The following is a 26,517-nucleotide window of genomic DNA, read 5'->3' on the forward strand; positions in this document are numbered from 1 at the left end:
TATTTCCTCCCCACTCCCAAGACACTAATCTTTAAAATGGTAGACAGTGAACCTGAAATATTTTTGAATATCTTTAATAATCTTTTATAGAACTGTTCAAAGGGTTTCCTAAATGTATACATTTTCCAACTGCAGTGGTTCAACATTTGGGGAGCAATAACTCTGTGATTCAAAAGTGTCCCTTATTTTCCTGTAGCTACAAAGCACCTATAGGATGGGGGCCCACTTAATTTTATTTTCTAACTTTCAGGCTGGGCTTAGATACCTTTTTAATTCTTGCTCCACAATGATGCTTGGGTAAAAGATCTGAGGAGCCCCTTCAAGGACTCAGATGCCCCTCTCTATTTTGTGGTAAGACGTCTAAAGTAGGATATGCACCAGAAACTGGCGCCATAGGGCCCCACTGTGGAGCAGGAGGAGGTGGCTTGAAGGCAGGGCTCCGGCCAGCGCCCCTTCGCATCTCCCCAGGAGGGGACACCGCCCAGGCGCACCCGTTGCTAGGTCCTCTGTTTGCCGCGTTCTAAAGGAGCCCCGAGCGTAACCAAGGCCGACCCGGAGGGGGGTGCCCGGAAAAGCTTAGGGATTGTGTTCAGTCAACAGCCAGGGAGAGCAGCTGCTCCCCTCTTGGTCCCTTTTGCCCCCAAGCCCTCCCGGCGCTGCTGGGAGGCGGAGGATTCCCCTCGTTCTTGGTTCCTCCCAACCGTCGCCGGCCCTCGGCGCCCTCCACGACCGCCCCGCTCCGCACGTCGCGCACCCCCGGTCGCAGCCCGCGAATGGTCTGGCCCGTCGGCAGCCGCCACCCCATTCGGCAGCGACAGCTGCTCCAGCTGCTCCGGGTGGAGCGCCCGAGCCCCGAGCCGTGGCTGCTTAGGGCGGCGGGCGGGCGGAGGGGAGCACCGGACCACCAGCGCGGGCAGCCGGGCCCGGGGGCAACCGCCCGCGGGAAACCGGGAAGCGGAGGGGCCGCAGAGGGACCGCCTGCAGCCAGGAGGAGACCAGGGCTGGGCTTTCCTCACCCCGGTGAGTACCTGCTGCCCGGATCCTTCCCGACCCCCTTTCACCGCCCCCACACCCCCGACGTATCGGCCCCCACCAGGGACGGTCATTGCTCTAGGGACACTGGCTCCCGCGGGGAGCAGCGGAACCGGGAGCTGCTACTGTTAGGACTAATGATTCAGCACCATTCGTGCCCCGAGAGAGATTTGGGCGGAATGGGGGAGGGTGGGTGGGGGGTGGGTGGGACGAGGTCAGTTGCTGTGCTCTCACCTCAGTTTCTAGGCTTCAGAGGTATCACCCGGGCGGGCGGTGTCGGGTGGGGTGAACAAGGAGGCTCTCTGCTGGCTTGTTCCGTAATTCCGTCCTTTTCCCAGAGCATGGTACAAACCTCTGTGAGTGTGCGGTGCAATCTTTAAAGTGTGTCAGATTAGTGTCTTTTTCCCACGTGTGAGTGAAGTATGGGGCCCTTGTCTATACCTGTCAGTTTTCTTTACTTCTTGCTCCGTTGGATACCTAATTCAAGCCATCGTCCACTCAGTTTTTCATCGCATAGCATTCCCCCACTAATGTGTGAAATAGAGGCTGTGTCCAAGTTGTCTCGTGTTCAGAGTGGGTTTGCTTGGTCTTGGCATAGGAGAAAAAGATTTAAGGGAGGTAGGAAATAATACTTTCAGAGTTTAGACACTAACTTTTAGATATATTATTTCATTAAATCATCACAGCAACCCAGAACCAAAGGTGGAAAGTGAGGAGCCTGGAAGTTAAATTACATGTTCAAGGTCACAGAACAGGAATTTGAATACAAGTCTCCCTGACTCCAAAGCCCATGGATCTTCCACTGTATTACAGAGTTGTGTGTCCAAGTGTAAGGGTACATATAGATGGCCCATTAGATATTAAACTTAATTTTCATAAGAGTGATCTCAAACAATAGCAACAACCTGTAAACTTACTGTATATGGAATCATTGTTCTTTTAGTAAGAAAGGGCTTTGAATTATGTGGAAAAAAACCCATTTTCTTAGAAAGCGTTTGCCAAAAAATATCTGGACAACACTGCAAAGGAGAGTTAGGTCATTGCAGGAGATGTTTAACACATTTTTGGCAGTGATATATGGTGGATGCTCAAATGTTGGAAAAAATCAATTAGGAAAGTAAAACAAAACAAAACACCTGGAAATCTTTTTCTTTTTTAAAACTTAATGGAAACATTTGCAATAAGAACAGTTATCTAGTTCATGGGGTGTGTGACTGAACTGTTTTTGTGGGATGTGTTGTCCCAAGATAGGGTGACAGATAAACTCAGACTGATAATATTGTTTGATTCATTTCCACTGTGATGTGGCATAGTAGGTGATAACTCCATTTTACAGACTAAGGAACTGAAATAGAAGGTTCAAGATCATATGGCTAGTAAGTAGTGGAATCTAGACAAGCATTGACTTACAAAAAATATGTGTGTTGTAGCAAAACGTAGTTCTGTATAGTGGGAAACTGCATTGATTTGTTTTTGCTCTGCCCTTCAGAGTTAACAATTATATTGACCTGTGTACTCTTTCTGAAAAAATAACGGATGCTAGGTTTTTCTTTATCTGTTGCTTGGCCATTTGATTTGCCTTCCTTTATGATTTATGTATTCTCCCTTAAGATGTGAAACTCTTGGTGATGTCTCCAGAGGCAGGTTGCTATAATACAAATGCTCATTATCTCTAAGTACTGGAATAGTACTTGATGGCGGATAGGAACATAATCATCTTAGTCTGTCATTTCTAAAGTATTGAACTATTTACATTGGAGAATTATTAATGAGGATATTGAGAGACTAAAGCCCATTGCCTAAATAAAGCCATAAAATGGAGGCACAAATTTATATATGTTTTTCACACAAGACTGTAAGAGAAGTAGGATCACGTGATGACTCTTAAATTTGATATCTAGGAGGTCATTTCTTTTTGTTCTTTATATGGCTGTAGTCTCTATCCTGAACCTCTGTGAAGCATCTTGCAGTCCAGTCTGTTTAACTACAAGGAGGATGGCAGAATTGGTATGAAAAAATAAGCAAAACTTATTTTTGATCCCACTACTATTTAAAAAAAAAAAAAGAAGGTGCATGTCCTAGTGATGGTCAGCGGGAACATTTTAAAACAGAGGCAACACATTTTATTTAGATAACATCACCAAGTGTGAATATAATACCAACCTGGTTTGAGCACTGCATCTTTTCTCACTCTTGTCTCTCTTTCTGTATATATGTATGTATTTGTTGAATGACTACTGTCTGCAGACCATTCAAATTCTTGACTTCAAGGAACTTAAAGTCTAGCTGGGTAGGTATTTACTTACACATGAGTAATTAACAAAATAATTAGAATTGGCCTAATATCAGGAAAAGGTGGTGCTATAAATGCTATATCAACACCTTAAGAAGGAGAAATCATAGAGGCTGGTTTCATAACAGAATCAGTAAACTCTTCATGGATAGAAGTGAATTCAATCACTCTGCCAGATGGGAAGGATTTGGATACGAAAAGGCAAGCCAGACAGGGAGGTTCAGCTAAGTGCTCATATACTGTTTGAATACACAGTGACAAATTGTGAAGAACCTTGCATATCAGGCAGTGAAATCTGCTCCTCATCTGGTAGTCATAGGGAACTAGCGGTGTAGGTTACTAAGCAGGCCAAGTTTCTCTTTGGCTGGTCTTGCTCATATTCTCCATATTCCTTGTTCCAAATGCCCTTCCAGAAAATGCTATAGTTCCTGGGTACTGATATTAAAAGGATTAATTGTCAACTGAACCCAGGAGTTTTCTACACAAGTAACATTTTTCCTCTTTCAAAGAAGCTTGCCTTTTTGAAAGCTTCCCCTTTCTGTTATAAAATTATGAACAGTTTGGAAACTATAAAAATATAAAAAGGAAAAAAAATCACCATACTTGTACTAACTAAAGACAAGCACTATTAATATTTTGATGTGATTTTGATATTTCCTTCCACTCTTTTCTGTGCATGGTTTTAATCATGATATATATATTACTTTTTAAAATATTTTTACTTTAAATTTTATAACATTAGTTTTCCCTTAATTACCACTGGAAAGTAAACTTTAAAAATATCTACATAATTTTCCATTAGGTAGATGTACGATAATTTCGTAACCATTCCTCAGTGTTGCTATATTTTTGATGATAATAACTAACACTGTGATGAACATCTTTGTTCATAAATGAAATTCCTGGGTTAAAAAGTATGAAATCTTAGTTCAATTTTTTTTAAAGATTTTATTTATTTATTTGACAGAGAGAGACACAGCGAGAGAGGGAACACAAGCAGGGGGAGTGGGAGAGGGAGAAGCAGGCTTCCTGCCGAGCAGGGAGCCCGATGCGGGGCTTGATCCCAGGGCCCTGGGATCACAACCTGAGCCGAAGACAGATGCTTTAACGACTGAGCCACCCAGGCGCCCCTTAGTTCAATTTTTTTAAATTGAGATATAATTAATATATCTCAATATATATCAATATAACATTATATTAGTTTCAGGTGTAACATAATGATTTGATATTTATATATATTGCACATGATCACCACACTAAGTCTAGTTAATATCCATCACCACACAGTTACAATTATTTTTTCTTATGATGTGTAGTTTGACTACTTCATGCAACTTTTGAAACTCTGTTGGATTCTGCATGTTCTCTGGGCATTACACATTAACTATAAGATATTGGTGTATTATTAATTACTTACATTCACTCCTGTGTGTGGTTCCTCAGATTACACTTTTTCAGGCAATCTCCTCTTTTGATTAGAGAAACTATTTGAATCATGGCTACTGGGCAAAATAGATGAAGGGGATTAAGAGGTACAAACTTCCAGTTATAAAATAAATAAGTCATGGGGATGAAAAGTACAACATAGGGAATATTGTCAATTATATTATAATGACTTTGTATGGTGACCGATGGTAACTATACTTATTTGGTGTAGTGGTGAGCATTGCATAATATATAGCATTGTCGAATCACTATGTTTTACACCTGAAACTATTGTAATATTATATGTCAACTATACTTCAATTAAAAAAAAAAATCATGGGCAGTACGAGAAAGGCGGGCAGTTGGGGCCTGAGGAGAGAAGATGTAAATGAAGCTGGAGAGCGTGTTTGGTGAGAGTCGGCAAGAGTTTATAGTCAGAGAAGGGAATGTACGATGGACTACATTCTGGTTTTAGCATTGTATTTGTGGACCTCAATTTCCTCCCCTCCATCCTCCCTTCAGGTATCTACCCCACCCTTATCTCTTTCAAACTTCAACTTCTTCCATCCTCCTGTATCAGATTCCTAGGCCTCCGGCTTCAGTATCCTGGCAATGCAAAGCATATGAACTTGCACTCTGATTTAGAGAATCCACATAGATGAGGGTGGGCATTTCAGACCTCCTTCCAGTTCTCAGCAGAAGCCCTGGTTACAAGGTACAAGGGAGTGTGGTGGACAGTGACGACTTCTGCCCTCTCTCCCTTGTGTATTGCTAGAGACAGCCTCTGAGAACAGTGGCCGTTGAGAGACACAGAACATTCCCAGCATTTCCTGTGGGCATTCAGATGTTTCCTTCCCCTTGTTTCCAGTAATCCTTCACTAAAGGAAATTCCCCTGAAGGAGGAGAGAGACTATGCCTCCCTTACCCCACCAGTTGTAGGGACGAGTGACACGACCTCCTTTGCTTTGGCTGGGCCTCTTATGCCCCAGTCTCTCACCTGTGCTTCTCCTGGATCCCACCCCCATCCTACTTGGAATATCAGAAGCCACTGAGGCAGGGAGGCCATTAAGGGTCTCTGAGGACCAGCGGAAGGGGAGTCGCTGGGATGTGAATGTGCCTTGAGGGCGCAAGGAGGGAGCATAGGCAGGTTTTATACTGTGCCATTAGTCTTGGGAGACCTGAAAGGAAATGAAAACAGAAGCATCAACTTTATAAATCCACAATAGCCTCCTCCCCCCTTTTAGGACCTGACAGATGATTTCTGGTGGAAGCTGGACATCGAGGAAGAATTTGTCCTGTGCTTAGTTGAGACCTATTATTTAAAACAATTTACTTAAGCTCTTAGAAAGTGGTAAATTTATTTCCATTCCTCTTAGGCATTATCTGTCAAAGTTGAACTGGGCTTAGCCAACAGTTTCCCTAGGGTTAACTTAAAGATAAAAAACTTAAATTTAAATAGGCTTGCCTATTTTTCTCCACTACCCTTATTTCTGTTAATTCCCGTTTGTCATTTATTTGTTTACACACTCATCCCCATAGTACACATAGTAGTTGACAAAACCAAAGTGTTGGGATTGTTTGGGCTCTGGGAAGGTGAGTGATAAAGCTGTTTAACTCTTTTTTCCTTCACTTTTTACTTGCAAGTGACTGGTTGGCCTATGTTCCTTTGACTCCTTTGAAGGTTTAGAGTTAGGTGGTCAAGTGATCACTGGGTCTTCTCCGAGGCTGACCTAAAGGTCTGAGAACTCCTTCCCTTTGAAACTGATGATATTCTTGGTTCACTGGGTATGCCGAACCATCCTCATTGTTTGATATTTTTTAAATTGTGTTGTGGCTCCTGAGTTTCCAAACTTCTATGTTATTTTGTTCTTCTGCTTAGCCATGTGAAATGATGTTTGACAAAGGATTATTTTGAACATTTCTATCTCTTTTACCCACTACTTTGCGAAGTCTGGCCTGTGTCACATCTAATTCAACAAGATGGCATTAGCTTATTTTTACATAAATTCTCCTTTCTCCTCCATTAGTGTATTTTCGGGAAATTGACTTTTTAAAGTAAATTGAGCATTTGTGGATTTGGAAGATGGGTCAGCAGTAATCCAGGCAGCAGCTTCAAGATTATTCTGTGGCTTTTTGTTGGGTTAGAATTTTAGAGCTGCTTAGGTATACCTCTCTTTTAAGGTAGTACCATTTTTCTTTTGTAAGAGGAGTGACCCCACTTAAAAGTTGTTTGTGTAAAATCTGCCTTAATTGATGTGGTTCTAATACTAGGTTTGATTGGTTTTATGATATGGATGGCCATATGTGTGCAGTATTGGTAGGAGAAGTTAGCAGCTATGGGTTTAATTTAAATAATTACGTTTGATGGGAAAATTTTCATGTGTAGTTTTGTCGTTATTATTTAAACTATTTTTCAAGGTACTAAATAAATAAAATCTGTAACCATGTGTGATACTCATTGTGATTGCTTAAAAAATCAGGACAATAATTTTAGCACACATCTTGGTTTATATTTAGAATCAGTCTGCAGTTACCCAACAAATATGTGTGAGCTACTTTGTGGAGAGGAACGATAGAAATTGGACACTTTCTATAATCAGCTTAATTTACATGAAACCAGATGGGGGCATTTTCATTTAACTTTAGGTTTGATCACATGCAAGATGATAATATTTAGTTACTTCCATGTATCAATCTGGAATATTAAATATTGTTTCTTCATTTCAACAATTAAAAAATCGAGTGAGAGAAAAAAACAAGTAATTTTCATGCACAATCATAGTAGGATTAAAAATTGATCTACAGCTGCCCCTTTAGATACTAATTTTGGCAATAGATGCTAGTATTTACTATTATATGTAAACAAAAGGATGACTTTTATTCATTTAATATAGTTTTAATGGTTTTACTTCCTTTAGGATATTTGAGGAAAAAATAACTTGTCAAATTCATTGAATATTTTATTTACTTGTTTATTTATTTATTTATATTTTTAAAGTAGGCTCCATGCCCAGTGTGGAGCCCAGTGCAGGGCTTGAACTCATGACACTGAGATCAAGACCTGAGCTGAGATGAAGAGTCGGAAGCTTAACCCTCTAAGTCACTCAGGTGGCCCCATTGAATACTTTTTAAAAATCTCTGACATCTACATTTAGTTCACATCAGCATCCCCCTTGGTCAACACACAAATTTCAACCCATCATTTTTGGAAAATCGAAACAAGTTATTTCTGCAACTTGCTACAGAAATTAAAGGAAAGTAAACGTCTTAAATATTAAGGAAAATTTGAAAGGGGGGGTGATCAGTGCTTCTTAAAATCAAGTGGACTGTATGTATGTGGAAAAGCTTTTTCACTTGTCAAAAATCAGTGCCAAATGAGTATTTCAGGAAGAAAGAAAAGTTTACTGCTCCATATGTGAGGGGGCTGTCATTTCAGAATAGGAGGCATTTTCTCTTTTAAAAATTTATCTTGGGCGTAGAATATGTGATAGCTATTTTTATCCTTAACTAGGGAATTAAAAGTTAAATGTACTCCTCATTGGTTATAGTATAGCATATTTACTTCAATAACATGTTTGAGAGTATATCTGTGAATTTTGTTTTTAGAATCCATAAGGAACCAGAATAAATATAAATATGAAGTAAGGTTACTAAAGTGTAGCTGCTTCCTTTTTTTTTTTTTAAGATTTTATTTATTTGTCAGAGAGAGATAGAGCTCAAGCAGGGGAAGCACGGGGAGTGGCAGACAGAGGGAGAAGCAGGCTCCCCGCTGAGCAGGGATCCTGATGTGGAACTGGATCCCAGGACCCTGGGATCATGACCTGATCCAAAGGCAGATGCTTAACTGACAGCCACCCAGGCATCCCTAAAGTGTAGCTTCTGCTGGGAATAAAATTAAGCAAATAGACTTAGCAATATTTTTGAGTACATATATTTAGATCTCCAGATAAAATTACCTAATGGTTCAGTAGTTTTCCTCTCTTTGATATAACTGAACATATTGTGGTATTATGAAATCGATTATCATGCTTTCTAGAAGAAAAAATAACATTTTCCTTCAGAGTCATATGAAAATATTGTGATTTATGTATTTATTTGGGTGATTTCTGACATTTTGTAGGCATTCCACAAATGTAACTTTTTCTTACACTTAATATTTAGTATTATTTTTATATAATTTTTTATTGTGATAAAAAACACATGATATACAATTTACCATGTTAACCATTTTTAAGTACAGTTGGTAGTGTTAAATATATTTACATTGTTGTGAAACAGATCTTCAGATCTTCATCTTGCAAATCTGAAATTCTATACTCATTAAACAACCTTCCTTTCCCCCTCCCCAAGCCCTTGGTAACCACCATTTTATTTTCTGTTTCTATGAATTTTATTACTTTAGATACTTCATATAGATGAAATCATATAGTATTTGTCTTTTTGTGATTGATTTATTTCACTTAATGTAATGTCCTAAAGGTTCATCCATTTTTTAGTATATGTGAGGATTGCCCTCACTTTATATATTTATTTATTTTTATTTTTATTTTTTTAAAGATTTCACCTATCTATTTGACTGAGAGAGACAGTGAGAGAGGGAACACAAGCAGGGGGAATGGGAGAGGGAGAAGCAGGCCTCCCGCGGAGCGGGGAGCCCAATGTGGGGCTCAATCCCAATACAGAGCTCTTTCCCAATGTGGGGCTCAATCCTAGGACCCTGGGATCATGACCCGAGCCGAAGGCAGAAGCTTAATGACTAAGCTACCCAAGCACCCCGGATTGCCCTCTCTTTTAAAGCTTAATAATATTCCATTGTATATGTAGACCCCATTTTGTTTATCCATTCATCTGTCAATGGACATATGGGGTTGCTTTCACCTCTTTGCTACTGAAAATAGTGCTGCTATGAACACAGGTGTGCAAATATCTCTCTGAAGCCCTGCTTTCAGTTCTTTTAGATGTATACCCAGAAGTGAGATTACTAGATCACATGGTAGTTCTATTTTTAATTTTTTGGGAAACTTTCATACTGTTTTCCATAGTGGTTACACTATTTTACATTCCCAACAGTGTGTAAGGGTTCTAATTTTCCACACCCTCACCAACACTGCTTATTGATTGATTGATTGTTCTATTGAGGTCATCCTAATGGGTGTGAGGTGATACCTCATTGTGGTTTTGATTTGCATTTCTCTGATGATTAGTGCTATTGAGCATCTTTTCATGTGCCTGTCAGGTGTTTGTATATCATCTTTGGAGAAATGTCTACTTAGGTTCTTTGCCCATTTTTTAAATCTGGTTATTGGATTTTTTTTTGTTTTGAGTTGTTGGGAGTTCTTTCTATATTCTGGATATTAGCCCCTTATCAGATAAATGATTTTCTCCTACTCTGTAGTTTGCCTTTGCACTCTATTGTTTATGTCCTTTAATGTATAAAAAAAATTTTGTTTAATATAGTCCCATTTTTCTATTTTTGCTTTCGTTGTCTATGTAGCATTGATTACTTTTAGCATTTTAAAAATGTATTGACAGAATTATTTCAAGTTGCTGTTTACTAATTCTTTCCCACCTTATTCTTTAAAGTCCACATGATTATTTTTGAGACTATGTAATTATGATGACTAGTGTAATTATTTAACGAATTAAACTGAATTTTGAAAAAAATTTTTTTGGAGGAGTCACTTTTTAAAATATCCAGTGTAAGAATTTAGTTGCTATAATTTAACCATATGTTAATATGAATTGTTTAAACTTATACATCAATTTAGGGAGAATTGACATCTTTACTGTGTTCATTCTTCCAATCTGTAAACATGGGATGTCTCCAGGATTGGGGTCTTCTTTTATTTTCTTTTATTAGCAATTTATAATTTTCATTATACAGATATTACCCATGTTTTGTTCGAATTTTTTTTTTAAGATTTTGCCCATTTATTTGTCAGAGAGCGAGCAAGCACAAGTAGGGGAGTGGCAGGCAGAGGGAGAAGCAGGCTCCCTGCTGAGCAAGGAGCCCGATGCCTAACTCCATTCCAGGCCCCTGGGATCAGGGCCCATGCCAAAGGCAGATGCTTAATCGACTGAGCCACCCAGGTGTCCCTTTGTTAGAATTATACCTAATTGTATCATTTTGTTTGGAGCAACTGATAATGACATTCATTTTAATTTATTTCCATTTTTTTGTTGTCAATATGTAGAAATGCAATTGGTTTTTGTGTATTGATCTTGTATCCTGAAACCTTACTGAAGTCACGCTTTGGATCTAGGATTGTAGATCCTTTGAGCATTTTTTTTTTCTTTATCATCTGCAAACCAAGACACTTTCTTTCTTTACAGTCTGTTAAAATTAAAATAAATCTTTAATTTTTTTTCTTGCCTTATTGCAAGTGCTAGGAATTCTAGTATTGTGCCAAATAAGAATGGTGAGAGTGGACATCCTTGCCTTGTTCATGATCTTAAAGGAAAATTATTCAGTCCTTTACTATTAAGTATGATGTTAGCTGTAGGTTTTTTTTGTAGATGTTCTTTATTAGGTTGAGAAGATTCCCCTTCTGTTTCTAGTGTACTGATACTTTTTATCCTGAATGGAGATAGAATTACATCAAATTTCTTTTTGCATTAATTGATGTGGACATAGGATTTTTTCCTTAACCTCTTGATATGGTGGATTACATTGATTAATTTTTGAATATTGAATGAACCTTGTGCACATGGAATAAATCCTTTTTGGTCATATAAGCACATCACACACACATATGTTGCATTCAGTTTGCTAACATTTTGTTAAAGATTTTTGCATTTAACTTCATGAGGGATATTGGTTTGTAGTTTCCTTTCTATTGTGCTTTCTTTATTTGTTTCTGGTTGTTAGAATGCTACCAGCCTCGTGTGGTACTAAGAAATTACAATTTGTTGAATTTGGGTATTGTGTCAAATTCAAATATCCATAATTACCTGAGCAGGTTATTACAATACTTCTTTTTCCAACTACATATCTCTGTGTGGCCAAATTTTTTCATATACTTCCAACAAAAACAACTTCTCAGAATAAATGCAGAAGTGGATAAGAGAATCTGTGCTCTATGAAGCAAGATATTAAAGAGATTTTTAAAAGTACAAAGCACCACTCATTTCTTTTTTTTTTAAAAATAGTTATTTAAAAATAAAATGTTTTTGTTAATACATAATGGTTTTCAACCTATATCAATTTTAGTTTCTAATAGGGTAAATATGAATAGCTATAACCTACAAAAACTAAAAGTCAACAAAACTTAAAGAGTGTGAAGAGTTCCAACACCAAAAAAATTTGAGAATCACTACTAAGACAATCAAGACAAGGAGAAAAGTGAAGCCAAAGGCATGGGCATGTGCATTTCACACTGGCGTTGGTTTTACCAAGTTGTTCCATGTGCTTGTTTTCCTTTTTCTCCACTAATACTTTTATTTCACTAAAGATGCTTTTTTTCCTCCACACTGATTCACCCATATGTACTCCTTTCCCCTAAGACAAATATGATAAAAAGACCAATAGTACCTTACAATGCAATCTTTATGAAATGAAATCCCTCAAAATTATCCCCATTCTAACTTTAATAAACCCACATATAGACATATGACTATATTTTAAGTTATAAGTTATAATAAATAGAGTTACAGTATTAATTCAGTGATTGCTTATGCAAGGAAGAAGTAATTTAAAATATTTTGTCAAGAATTGACTCAAAGATAGTATAGGAAATATTTGAATTACTGTCCTTTGATTTTGATTATTATAAATGGCTTTTCTTTTATACTTTTTCCCAGTACTTTATTGAATATAACATATATTGTATAATGTACAACTTGGTAAGTTTTTACAAGATTTTGGTAATTAGCATTTGAAGATACATAGTTTGTAATAAGATGAACATATAAGATGAGATTTTCAAATCTGAGAATATCAATGAAGGAAAAAAAAGAAGAAATGAGCTAGGAGAAACATTAGCTCACAAAATCCATGTTTGAAATCCTGTATATGTATTAGAGCTGGGCACACACTTAATTTTGAGTTTTCTAACTTCCAGGCAAAGAGGAAAACATGAAAAATTTAATGATTGAAAAGCTCATCGATGAGAAAAACAAACCAGTTGCCTAAGAGGAGCAAAGTTGTTCCTGTCTAGAATCTAGAATGAAATTTCTCCTATAGTTTATTTAAAAGTGGATTCAGTATAGTGTAATACAGTTTCCTCAACACCCTTAACACTGAAAATCAACAGGATTCATTGGGCTATTTTTTATAATGTCCTTCATCTAGACCCATGGTGTGGCTCTGTGTCTTTGGGGGAAATAATCTCTCGAGATCTGATTATTTTCATATCTAACATGAGAATAACACCTACCTTGGTAAAGATTGTATGTGCTCAATAAATAACTATTCTTTTTCTTAAAGTAGTTTTGTTAGGGTGGTTGTGACCAGCCATGTGGTGTGGCCCAGGTACATAGCTCTCTGATAACTGGCTTCATTCCTGAATGGACGTTATAGTGTCTCAAAGAATGAAAGTTCTGCATATCTTTTAGGAATTCCTTCATGCATATTATTTTGAGGGGCAATGCATTTGAGGCTTTATTCTGTCAAATTAATTTGTTTTCAGTCAAGTAAAGAATCCCATGATTTGAGAGTCTGGTGGGCTGAGTGACAGTTTACCAAGTCTCTGTTACCTAAGTAGAAGGCTATTACAGAGCTGCACTAAAGTAGACTAAAGGAATGACCCTAGACTAATTTTAAAACTTCCCCCACGTCAGTTTTGCACCATAGAAGAGTGGATGATGGAAGTCCCAAATGTATGACATGGAATGTAGCTCCAAATGCTTATTGAAGGTGGCATAACCTTTGGTACAAATAAAAGACGTGGGACTACCACTTCCACCTCTCTTCAGAGAAATGTAATTTTTTTCTTCAGACCAAAATATTTTTTCTAGAGTGTTTTTTAAACCATTAGTCAAGAGCGAGGCTGAAAACCAAATTGTTGGGGGTTGGTGAATTCTCACTAAGGAAAAGTTGAATTAGGCCCTAGACTTTTTGAACAGAGCAGTAAAATTAGCTTGCAGTAATTTTGCAAGCATTCCAGAAATTTGGTTTTCTTCCTTAGTAGTCTTTTGAAATCAACTATCAAAACAATGTAATCGGTGTTTGATTTTTTTTTTAATCTTTTGAGTCTTTATTAGAGTAGAATTTTCTTTCAGTAGTAATCCCTCGAGAATGCCTTAAGCAAGTCCTACAGTCTGTATCCATTTTCTACATCATTAAAAAGCTTTCTGGGGCTACCCACAAGGGCTAACTGAGATTCACTGTGGTTGTCTGCAGGCTTCTGAGGCTAGAGCACATGCTCTCCTCTCTGCTTCAATGAAAGGGACAGATCTTTCTTATCCAAACTAATTTAGTAGGAAAGTCATGGTCTTAGGTTCGAATTAGGTACTTTTAATATATGTTGAACTAATGAATGAATTAGGATCAAGTTTATATCCTAGCCCCCATAACTGTTTTGAAATTATAAGCAACTAATTTGATAATAACATAGCCAAATGTCTTTCATATGAGAAATTTCCCTTTTCATCACTGCCAGATTAGAATGTCCAGGTTTACATAAAGGCTCATTTATTTATAATATATATATCTATTACTTATTTATAATATACACATACTATAATTCTATTAATTATATAATTATTAGTTATTAATTAAAATTAGTTATTAATAATTACTAATATACAGTATTATATGTTATAATAAAATAAATTTTAGTTCTCATTTACTTCTGCAAATATGAAAACACCTCTTGCTTTATTGGAATGCTTTCTGGTATACCTTTGACTTAAACTGATCCCTAAAAAATGAGTTATAAAGTGAATTACAAGTCATTTATAAAAATATTGAAAGATTGAAGATTAGATTTATGCCACCTATTTATTAATCTTGCTTTCATGGTTAGATTTGTAGTTTCTCATAGGAAAGCTAGATGAATGTTTGATTTTTGGCAAAGAGCATTTCTTCTCTATGATATGTAAAATCTCCAGTATGGCATTTTAGAGTGATTAAGGGGAACAACCTTTTCTTTTCTCTTCTCTTCTCTTCTTTTCTTTTCTCTTTTCTTCCCTTCCCTTCTCTTCCTTCCTTCCTTCTTTCCTTTCCTTTCTTTTCTTTTTTCTTTCTTTTTCTTTCATTCTTTCTTTCTGACTATAATTCATCTGTCTCATTTGAGTTTTGGATATGGTTCTGGTTTAGGGTCCCTTGGTTAGGTTGCATCCTTTAATTTGTGGGTCCTTGTCTGAGGAGCCTGCTAAATGGACTGGAAAGCTGAGAAAGAAGAGCTGCTTTGGTTCATATAGCCCCCCTGGGCACGTTTGTAACTCAATCTCCCTTTCTGACTGGTGCCTGCATTATTTTTTATCCTGATGGCCTGCTTAAGCAGTTGCCTCAGATTCCATAATAGATGAAGTGTTATTATTTTAACTCTATGATGTTTAGGTATATAGTTGGTAGGTGAGATAAATGTTATATAAAATCTAATGCACCAAAATGAAGAAAATAAGAAATTCATTGTTTTGTTACAGGCTACCTAGAGGGAGTTTTATTTAAAGTACGAACTTAAATACTTAGCATAGTATAGGTGAAATCGTCACACAACTCTTGTTAATGGAATTAAATGAGTAAGGAAAACATTGTTGTATCCTAAAAACATTTGTAAGTTGTCCAACCTCGGGACCACGGTATAGCTTTGGAAATGCACCTCTTTTTCTGGCCCCAAAGTACCACATTTGAGTTAAGATTCAAATGTAGCAAACTCTAAGTTATGTCTACTTATAGTTCTCCTGACTGTGCTCCAAGAGGAAATACTTGGCTTATGGCCAATTTTACACCCTCTTTGGGCATCATCAGAGCTGTGGATGCTGCAGCCTGTTTCTTCCTGAGATGAATCAGCGATGCTGTCTGCCGGTCAGCGCCAGCCATGGCTGGCTGTTGACTCTAATAGTTGGGCCCATAATGTTACGTGAAGCTGCATAACGTAGAAGATCGTAGAGCCATTTAATTTGGGCCCAAAATTTGAAACAAAGAAATGGTATGTGGTTTTCTTTTTCACATTTTAAGATTGTATTAATTTATAAAATTTGAAGGTTAACTTTGCAGAAAGACTGGCAGAATTTTTCACATGGATTACTGAAATAGATTTTTATGGAGCATGCTCTCTGGCATTCTTCCAATTTTAATTTTCATTTCTATCCTATTATAACTTTAAATAACTTTCTCCTAATGCCAAATAAATTTTAGTTCTAATTTATTTAAATTTATATGTTTCCATAGCTACTTGGTACTTACTAGATATAGTGAATGATAGCTATTAAAAGTCTTAATTATTCAGAATATTGTGACAATATTTGACTTTTGACTGGTCAGGAATATAAAATATTAAACTCATATGTTTGTATATTTGTTTACATATATTTGTATATGTGTATATATGTTTATTTTTAAAATAACTTCTTGAATGATTAAGTAGTCCCAATATTTCAATAAAGTCAAGAAATGGGGAAGACTTAAGATGCCTTTATTTAGATGTATATAGATGATAAAAACTTTGATGGAGTTAAGATCGAGAGAGAATACATTTTTTTTTCCTTTGGATTTGCATTTTAGTAAAAATATTTTTTCCTATTATCATTCATAAAATGGAAACAAATCACAACTTATTTAGCATATTTTATTTGGTAAGTGTTCAATAAATCTATTTTAATTTAATTTAATAGCAAGTATAGAAAAAGGAATTGGAGAGGGTGATTTAATATTAAAATAGATAAGAGAGTAGGCTGGTATAAACAATGTAAGATAATCCAGTAGAACTAATTTCAAAGTTTGTCTTCTTTCTTCTTTGATGTAGGCTTTGGCAGAGAAGAGTATCATCTAGACTAGGTGTGGATAAGCCAGATATTAAGGTAGCTTTAGTGCTAATTTGTGATTATTCAGAAAGATAGAAGATGTGATTCATTCTTAATTTATATTTTGTATCATCAAAATTTCATGAGTAAAATAACAGAGAGCTGCTGTCCCTAATTGTAAAAAAAAAAAAAAATTAAGCTACACTATGTATCAGGCTCTGTGCTTTGTTCATATTTCTGAGAATGAGAGACACTGCCCTTTTTAAATCAAATACTTTAAAAATATGAGGCAGTGTGGTAGATGTTGTTAACAGTGGTGATGCACCAAAGAACAGTTAATTCTGCCTAGGAGATGGAAGGAAAGGAGGGGACAACTAAGATGTGGTTCGAATGCTGGGTGGCAAAGGAAGACATTCTAGGATTAGAGAAAAACATAAGTGCACACAAATCGGAAGACGAGTAACGGGTACCTGGCTGGCTCAGTCGTGGAGCTTGTGGCTCTTGATCTAGGGCTTATGAGTTTGAGCCCCACATTGGGTGTAGAGATTACTTAAAAATAATATCTTAAAAAAAAGGAAAATGAATAGTATTTTCAGGATTGTCTTTTTATCCTATGATTTTATCCCTACTTAGAATAACTTTCAGACATATTTGGCTGCAACTCATGGTAAGAAATATGATTTACTATTTGCCATAGTACACACATACACACACACACACAGAAATAAAAGTTTCAAGACTCAGTACTTACAGTTAATACTTTTTCTATTACATGCAATGCAGTCTGGCACTGTTACATTTTTATCTATTCTATTATTTAATTTAAAAATGCTATTGAATCTCACTGCATTGATTTCATGACCTTCTGTGGGTCAAGGTTTGTTTTTGAAAGGAAAACAAAAACAAAAACCTGTACTAGAGCTCAGAATTCATAAGGAGACCCCTTTAATACCACTGTGCAGATTTGCAAAGCAACTAGTTGATTTTTTTTCTCAGCAGAGTTTGAAGATTATAAGAAACAGACTGATGGCTTTGGGATATTTACAGTTCAGAAGGCAGCATGGTATAGTGCAAAGGTTTTGAGAGTTGAACAGATCTAGGTCTTTGGCAAGTTACTGTATCTCTCTGAGTCTCAGTTTTCTGCTTTGTAAAATGGAGTTAATAATACAATCTATGAGAACTAAATGAAATAACATATCTATTTAAACAGCAGTTCTCAAACTTGGCTGTACATTTAAATCACATGGGAGCTTTAACAAATTTCTGTGCCCAGGCTGCATCCCAAACCAATTAAATTGGAATGTTTGGGGCTGGGACCCATCCATCAGTATTTGTTTTTTTCTTTTGAAACTTAATGCTTCCTGAATAGCAATTCTCCATATGCCCCTCCCTCCATGTCTTGGCAACCACCATTCCACTTTGTGTTTCTCCTTGTTTGGCTTTTTAAGATACCTTGTAAAGATGGTACCATGCAATATTTGTCCTTTGGTGACTGGTTTATTTCACCTAACATAATGTCCTCAGAGTTCATTTGTATTGTTCTATATGGCAAGATTTCTTTATTTTTTAAAGCTGAATAATCATTTGTATGTATACATCACATTTTTTTATCCACTCACCCACTGATGGAACTTTAGGTTGTTTCCACATCTTGGCTTTTGTGAAGCATGCCTGCAGTGAACATGGGAGTGCAAATATCTCTTTGTTGTAACCCTGATTTATTTTATTTTTTTTTAAAGTTTTCATTTAAATTCTAGTTAGTTAACATACAGTGTAATATTATGTGACTTTGATTTAAATTATTTTAGGTAAATACTCAGAAGTGGGACTGCTGGATCATGGGGTAGTTCTCTTTTTAACTTTTTGAGGAATCTCCATACTGTTTTTCCACAGTGGTTGTACCATTTTATATACCCAGCAACATCATGCAAGAATTCCAACTTTTCTTCATCCTCACCAATATTGGCTTTTTTTTTTTATAAGAGCCAGCCCAATAGATGATATCTCTTTGTGGCTTTCATTTGCATTTCTCTGATAGTTAGTGATGTTGAGCATCTTTTCTTATACCTGTTGGCCATTTGCCTGTCTTCCTTGGAGAAATGTCTATTCAAATCCTTTGCTTGCTTGCTTGCTTGCTTGCTTATTTATTTATATTTAAATTTTAGTTAGTGTACATATAGTGTAATATTGGTTTCTGGAGTAGAATTCAGTGATTCACTTACAACACCCAGTGCTCATCACAACAAGTGCCCTTTTTAATACCCATCACCCATCTAGCCCATCCCCCACCCATGTCCTTCCATCAACCCTTATTTTGTTCTCTATTGTTAAGAGTTTCTTGGGCTCCTGGGTGGCTCAGTTGGTTAAGCGACTGCCTTCGGCTCAGGTCATGATCCTGGAGTCCCGGGATCGAGTCCCACATCGGGCTTCCTGCTCGGCAGGGAGTCTGCTTCTCCCTCTGACCCTCTTCCGTCTCGTGCTTTCTATCTCTCATTCTCTCTCTCTCTCAAATAAATAAAATCTTTAAAAAAAAAAGAGTTTCTTAAGGTTTGTTTCCCTCTCCGTTTTTTCTTTTCCCCCATCCCATATGTTCTTCTGTTTTCTTTCTTAAATTCTACATATGAGTGAGACCGTATGGTACTTGTCTTTCTCTGACTGACTTATTTCACTTGGTATAATACGCTCTAGCTTCAAATTTGCCTTTCTCTGACTGACTTATTTCACTTAGCATGATACACTCTAGTTCCACCCATGTCATTGCAAATGGCAATATTTCATTTTTTTGATGGCTGAGTAATATTCCATTGTGTGTGTGTGTGTGTGTGTGTGTGTGTGTGTGTGTATACACCACATCTTTTTTATCTATTCATCAGTCTGTGGACATTTGGGCTCTTTCCATAGTTTGACTCTTGTTGATAATGCTGCTATAAACATCAGGGTACTCCTTCAAGTCTGTAGTTTTGTATTCCTTGGGTAAAGTACTTAGTACTGCAATTGCCGGTTAGCTCTATTTTCAACTTTTTGAGCAACCTCCATACTGTTTTCTAGAGTGGCTGCACCAGTTTGCATTCCCACCAACAGTGCAAGAGGATTCCCCTTTCTCTGCATCCTCACCAGCACCTGTTGTTTCTTGTGTTGTTGATTTTTCCTTTGCTCATTTTTATTTTATTTTAATTTAATTTTTAAAAGATTTTATTTATTTATTTTAGAGAGAGATAAGGAGACAGTGCAAGTAGGGGGAGTGGCAGAGGGCAAGAGAGAATCTCAAGCAGACTCCACGCTGAGCACAGAGCCTGATGCAAGGCTTGATCGCAGGACCGTGAGATCATGACCTGAACCAAAATCAAAAAGTTGGACGCTTAACTAAATGAGCCACCCAAGCCCCTCCTTTGCTCATTTTTAAATTGGTTTATTTATTTATTTTTTTTGCTATTGAGTTGAAGGAGTTTCTTATATATTTGGATATTAACCCCTTTTAGATATATGGTTTGCAAATATTTTCTCTCATTATATGTGGTCTTTTCACTTTTTTTATTGTTTCATTTGCTGTGCAGAAGCTTTTTAGTTTGATGTAGTCCCACTTTGTCTATCTTTGCTTTTGTTGCCTGTGCTTTTGGTGTCATATCCAAGAAATTATTGCCAAGGCCACTGTCATGAAGCATTTCCCCTCTGTTTTCTTTAAGGAATTTTACAGTTTCAGGTCTTACATTTAAGTCTTTAATCCATTTTGAGTGGATTTTTAATGTATTGTGTAAGATTAGGGTCCAGTTTCATTCTTTTGCATGCAGATATCCAGTTTTGCCAACACCATTTGTTGAAGAGACTATACTTTCCCATTGTTTATTCTTGGAATCCTTGTTGGAGATAAGTTTACTGTATTTACATGGCTTTATTTCTGGATCTTTCTATTGTTCTATTGGTCTATATGTCTATCTTTATGCCAATATACTGTTTTAATTACTATAACTTGGTAATATATTTTGAAATCAGGAAGTGTGATGCCTTCAGCTTTGTTGTTCTTAAAATTGTTTTGTTTTTTTGGGGTCCTTTATAATTTCATATGCATTTTAGGATTGTTTTTCCTATTTCTGTAAAAAATGCCTTTGGGATTTCGATAGGGATTACACTAAATCTTTAAATCATTTTGGGTAGTATGGACATTTTAAAGTATTAATTCTTCCATTCTATAAACATGGGATATCTTTCCATTTGTGTCTTCTTTAATTTCTTTCATCAGTGTTTTGTAGTTTTCAGTTTTTCACATCCTCAGTTAAGTTTATTCCTAAGTATTTTACAGGCATTGATTTTTTTTTAAATTTTTTATTGTTATGTTAATCACCATGTATTACATCATTTGTTTTGGTGTAGTGTTCCATGACTCATTGTTTGTTCATAACACCCAGTGCTCCATGCAGAATGTGCCCTCTTTAATACCCATCACCAGGCTAACCCATCCCCCTACCCTCCTCCCCTCTAGAACCCTCGGTTTGTTTTTCAGAGTCCATCATCTCTCATGGTTCGTCTCCCCCTCTGACTTACTCCCCTTCATTCTTCCTCTCCTGCTATCTTTTTCTTTTTCTTTTTTCTTAAAATATGTTGCGTTGTTTGTTTCAGAAGTACAGATCTGTGATTCAACAGTCTTGCACAATTCACAGCGCTCACCATAGCACATACCCTCCCCAATGTCTATCACCCAGCCACCCCATCCCTCCCACCCCCAACCACTCCAGTAACACTCAGTTTGTTCCTGAGATTAAGAATTCCTCATATCAGTGAGGTAATATGATACATGTCTTTCTCTGATTGACTTATTTCACTGAGCATAACACCCTCCAGTTTCATCCACGTCGTTGCAAATGGCAAGATCTCATTCCTTTTGATGGCTGCATAATATTCCATTGTGTATATATACCACATCTTCTTTATCCATTCATCTGTCAATGGACATCTTGGCTCTTTCCACAGTTTGGCTATTGTGGACATTGCTGCTATAAACATTGGGGTGCACATACCCCTTCGGGTCCCTACATTTGTATCTTTGGGGTAAATACCCAGTAGTGCAATTGCTGGATCGAATGGTAGCTCTAATTTCAACTGTTTGAGGAACCTCCATACTGTTTTCCAGAGTGGTTGCACCAGCTTGCATTCCCACCAACAGTGTAGGAGGGTTCCCCTTTCTCCACATCCCCGCCAACATCTGTCGTTCCCTGACTTGTTAATTTTAGCCATTCTGACGGGTGTGAGGTGGTATCTCATTGAGGTTTTGATTTGGATTTCCCTGATGCCGAGCGATGTTGAGCACTTTTCCATGTGCCTGTTGGCCATTTGGATGTCTTCTTTGGAAAAATGTCTGTTCATGTCTTCTGCCCATTTCTTGATTGGATTATTTGTTCTTTGGGTGTTGAGTTTGGTAAGTTCTTTATAGATTTTGGATACTAGCCCTTTATCTGATATGTCATTTGCAAATATTTTCTCCCATTCTGTCGGTTGTCTTTTGGTTTTGTGGACTGTTTCTTTTGCTGTGCAAAAGCTTTTTATCTTGATGAAATCCCAATAGTTCATTTTTGCCCTGGCTTCCCGTGCCTTTGACGATGTTTCTAGGAAGAAGTTACTGCGGCTGAGGTCGAAGAGGTTGCTACCTGTGTTCTCCTTTAGGATTTTGATGGACTCCTGTCTCACGTTTAGGTCTTTCAACCATTTGGAGTCTTATTTTTGTGTGTGGTGTAAGGAAATGGTCCAGTTTCATTCTTCTGCAAGTGGCTGTCCAATTTTCCCAACACCATTTGTTGAAGAGACTGTCTTTTTTCCATTGGACATTCTTTCCTGCTTTGTCAAAGATGAGTTGACCATAGAGTTGAGGGTCCATTTCTGGGCTCTCGATTCTGTTCCATTGATCTATGTGTCTGTTTTTGTGCCAGTACCATACTGTCTTGATGATGACAGCTTTGTAATAGAGCTGGAAGTCCGGAATTGTGATGCCGCCAGCTTTGCTTTTCTTTTTCAATATTCCTGTGGCTATTCGGGGTCTCTTCTGGTTCCATACAAATTTTAGGATTATTTGTTCCATTTCTTTGAAAAAAGTGGATGGTATTTTGATGGGGATTGCATTGAATGTGTAGATTGCTCTAGGTAGCATTGACATCTTCACAATGTTGGTTCTCCCAATCCATGAGCATGGAACGTTTTTCCATTTCTTTGTGTCTTCTTCAATTTCTTTCCTGAGTATTTTATAGTTTTCTGAGTACAGATTCTTTGCCTCTTTGGTTAAATTTATTCCTAGGTATCTTATGGTTTTGGGTGCAATTGTGAATGGGATCGACTCCTTGATTTGTCTCTCTTCTGTCTTGTTGTTGGTGTATAGGAATGCCACTGATTTCTGTGCATTGATTTTATAGCCTGCTACTTGACTGAATTCCTGTATGAGTTCTAGCAGTTTTGGGGTGGAGTCTTTTGGGTTTTCCACATACAGTATCATATCATCTGCAAAGAGTGAGAGTTTGACTTCCTCTTTGCCGATTTGGATGCCTTTGATTTCTTTTTGTTGTCTGATTGCTGTGGCTAGGACTTCTAATATTATGTTGAATAGCAGTGGTGATAGTGGACATCCCTGCCGCGTTCCTGACCTTAGGGGAAAAGCTCTCAGCTTTTCCCCATTGAGAATGATATTCGCTGTAGGTTTTTCGTAGATGGCTTTTATGATATTGAGGTATGTACCCTCTATGCCTATGCTCTGAAGAGTTTTGATCAAGCAAGGATGCTGTACTTTGTCAAATGCTTTTTCTGCATCTATTGAGAGGATCATATGATTCTTGTTCTTTCTTTTGTTAATGTATTGTATCATGTTGATTGATTTGCGGATGTTGAACCAGCCTTGCAGCCCAGGGATAAATCCCACTTGGTCGTGGTGAATAATCCTTTTAATGTACTGTTGGATCCTATTGGCTAGTATTTTGGTGAGAATTTTTGCATCCATGTTCATCAAGGACATTGGTCTGTAATTCTCCTTTTTGATGGGGTCTTTGGTTTTGGGATTAAGGTAATGGTGGCCTCATAAAATGAATTTGGAAGTTTTCCTTCCATCTCTATTTTTTGGAACAGTTTCAGGAGAATAGGTATTAATTCTTCTTTAAATGTCTGATAGAATTCCCCTGGGAAGCCATCTGGCCCTGGGCTTTTGTTTGTTGGGAGATTTTTGATGACTGCTTCAATTTCCTTAGTGGTTATAGGTCTGTTCAGGTTTTCTATTTCTTCCTGGTTCAATTTTGGTAGTTGATACATCTCTAGGAATGCACCCATTTCTTCCAGGTCATCTAATTTGCTGGCATAGAGTTGCTCATAATATGTTCTTATAATTGTTTGTATTTCTTTGGTGTTGGTTGTGATCTCTCCTCTTTCATTCATGATTTTGTTGATTTGGGTCATTTCTCTTTTCTTTTTGATCAGTCTGGCCAGGGGTTTATCAATCTTGTTAATTCTTTCAAAGAACCAGCTCCTAGTTTCGTTGATCTGTTCTACTGTTCTTTTGGTTTCTAGTTCATTGATTTCTGCTCTGATCTTTATGATTTCTCTTCTCCTGCTGGGTTTAGGCTTTATTTGCTGTTCTTTCTCCAGCTCCTTTAGGTGTAGGGTTAGGTTGTGTATTTGAGACCTTTCTTGTTTCTTGAGAACGGCTTGTATTGCTATATACTTTCCTCTCAGGACTGCCTTTGCTGTATTCCAAAGATTTTGGACAGTTGTGTTTTCATTTTCATTGGTTTCCATGAATTTTTTTAATTCTTTAATTTTCTGGTTGACCCATTCATTCTTTAGTAGGATGCTCTTTAGCCTCCATGTATTTGAGTTCTTTCCGATTTTCCTCTTGTGATTGAGTTCTAGTTTCAAAGCATTGTGGTCTGAACATATGCAGGGAATGATCCCAATCTTTTGATACCGGTTGAGACCTGATTTGTGACCTAGGATGTGATCAATTCTGGAGAATGTTCCATGGGCACTAGAGAAGAATGTGTATTCCGTTGCTTTGGGATGGAATGTTCTGAATATGTCTGTGAAGTCCATTTGGTCCAGTGTGTCATTTAAAGTCTTTATTTCCTTGTTGATCTTTTGCTTAGATGATCTGTCCATTTCAGTCAGGGGGGTGTTAAAGTCCCCCACTATTATTGTATTGTTGTCAATGTGTTTCTTTGCTTTTGTTATTAATTGCCTTATATAATTGGCTGCTCCCATGTTCGGGGCATAGATATTTACAATTGTTAGATCTTCTTGTTGGATAGACCCTTTAAGTAGGATATAGTGTCCTTCCTCATCTCTTATTACAGTCTTTGTTTTAAAATCTAGTTTGTCTGGTATAAGGATTGCCACCCCAGCTTTCTTTTGGTGTCCATTAGCATGGTAAATGGTTTTCCACCCCCTCACTTTCAATCTGGGGGTGTCTTTGGGTCTAAAATGAGTCTCTTGCAGACAGCATATGGATGGGTCTTGTTTTTTAATCCAATCTGATAGCCTGTGTCTTTTGATTGGGGCATTTAGCCCATTTACATTCAGGGTAACTATTGAAAGGTATGAATTTAGTACCATTGTATTGCCTGTAAGGTGACTGTTACTGTATGTTGTCTGTGTACCTTTCTGATCTTTGCTGCTTTTAGGCTCTCTCTTTGCTTAGAGGACCCCTTTCAATATTTCTTGGAGGGCTGGTTTCGTGTTTGCAAATTCCTTTAGTTTTTGTTTGTCCTGGAAGCTTTTTATCTCTCCTGTTTTTAATGACAGCCTAGGTGGATATAGTATTCTTGGCTGCATATTTTTCTCATTTAGTGCTCTGAAGATATCTTGCCAGTCCTTTCTGGCCTGCCAGGTCTCTGTGGATAGGTCTGTTGCCAACCTAATATTTTTACCATTGTAGGTTACATATCTCTTCTCCCGAGCTGCTTTCAGGATTTTCTCTTTGTCTCTGAGACTCATAAGTTTTACTATTAGATGTCGGGGTGTTGACCTATTATTCTTGATTTTGAGAGGGGTTCTCTGTGCCTCCTGAATTTTGATGTCTGTTTCCTTCCTCACAATAGGGAAGTTCTCTGCTATTATTTGCTCCAATATACCTTCTGCCCCTCTCTCTCTTTCTTCTTCTTCTGGGATCCCAATTATCCTGTTGTTTCGTCTTATTGTATCACTTATCTCTCGAATTCTGCCCTCGTGATCCTGTAGTTGTTTCTCTTTTTCTCAGCCTCTTTATTTTCCATCATTTGGTCTTCTATATCACTGATTCTCTCTTCTGCCTCGCACCTCATCAGTAGCCTTTTTGATTTCGACTTGGTTAGATTTTAGTTCTTTTATTTCTCCAGAAAGCGTTTCTCTAATAACTTCCACGCTTTTTTCAAGCCCAGCTAGTATCTTTAAGGTCATGATTCTGAACTCTAGGTCCGACATCGTACTAATGTCCGTATTGAGTAGGTCCCTGGCTGATGGTACTACCTCTTGTTCTTTTTGCTGAGGTGATTTTTTTCATCTTGTCATTTTGTCCAGAGGAGAATAGATGAATGAGAGAACAAAATGCTAACAGGTTTACAACGTCCCCAGCAAATATACTGTATACAAATCAGAAAAGACCTGAAACCAGGGGAAAAGAAAGGGAAAGAAAGAAAAAAGAAAGAGGAAAAAAAAAGAAAAAAAGATAAAAACAAAAACAGAACAATACAAAAAAAGCAGAATATGATCAAATATGATCAGGCTAGTGCATAGATCAGTGCCACACACTAGATTTTGGGCGTATTTTGGTCTGTTAGAAAAAAGTGCCTCCTAAAATTTTAAAGGAAGAAAGACATATATGTACAAAATAAGGGTTGATACAATGAAGGGATGGAAGATGA

General features: G+C 37.3%; 1 protein-coding gene across 8 annotated transcripts in view; it reads left to right on the forward strand.

Moving 5' to 3' along the window:
- The first annotated feature begins 781 nt into the window (after positions 1–781).
- The window catches only part of TTLL7 (tubulin tyrosine ligase like 7), a 159,988-nt gene continuing 134,252 nt past the window's right edge, over positions 782–26,517 (forward strand). For 4 of the 8 annotated variants that reach the window (XM_073896424.1, XM_073896423.1, XM_025872015.2 and 1 more), the window contains exon 1: positions 784–1,020. The gene's annotated coding sequence lies outside the window, so the exon portion shown is untranslated. Of the gene's footprint in view, positions 1,021–2,968; positions 3,040–26,517 lie in introns of all 8 variants that reach the window. The other 4 variants (XM_073896426.1, XM_073896427.1, XM_073896430.1 and 1 more) reach the window with 3 other exon arrangements.

The sequence above is a fragment of the Callorhinus ursinus genome, unplaced genomic scaffold, assembly GCF_003265705.2.
Source record: "Callorhinus ursinus isolate GAN/ISIS: 27379988/994484 unplaced genomic scaffold, GSC_fseal_2.0 scaffold9, whole genome shotgun sequence".
Classification (NCBI taxonomy): Eukaryota; Metazoa; Chordata; class Mammalia; order Carnivora; family Otariidae; genus Callorhinus; species Callorhinus ursinus.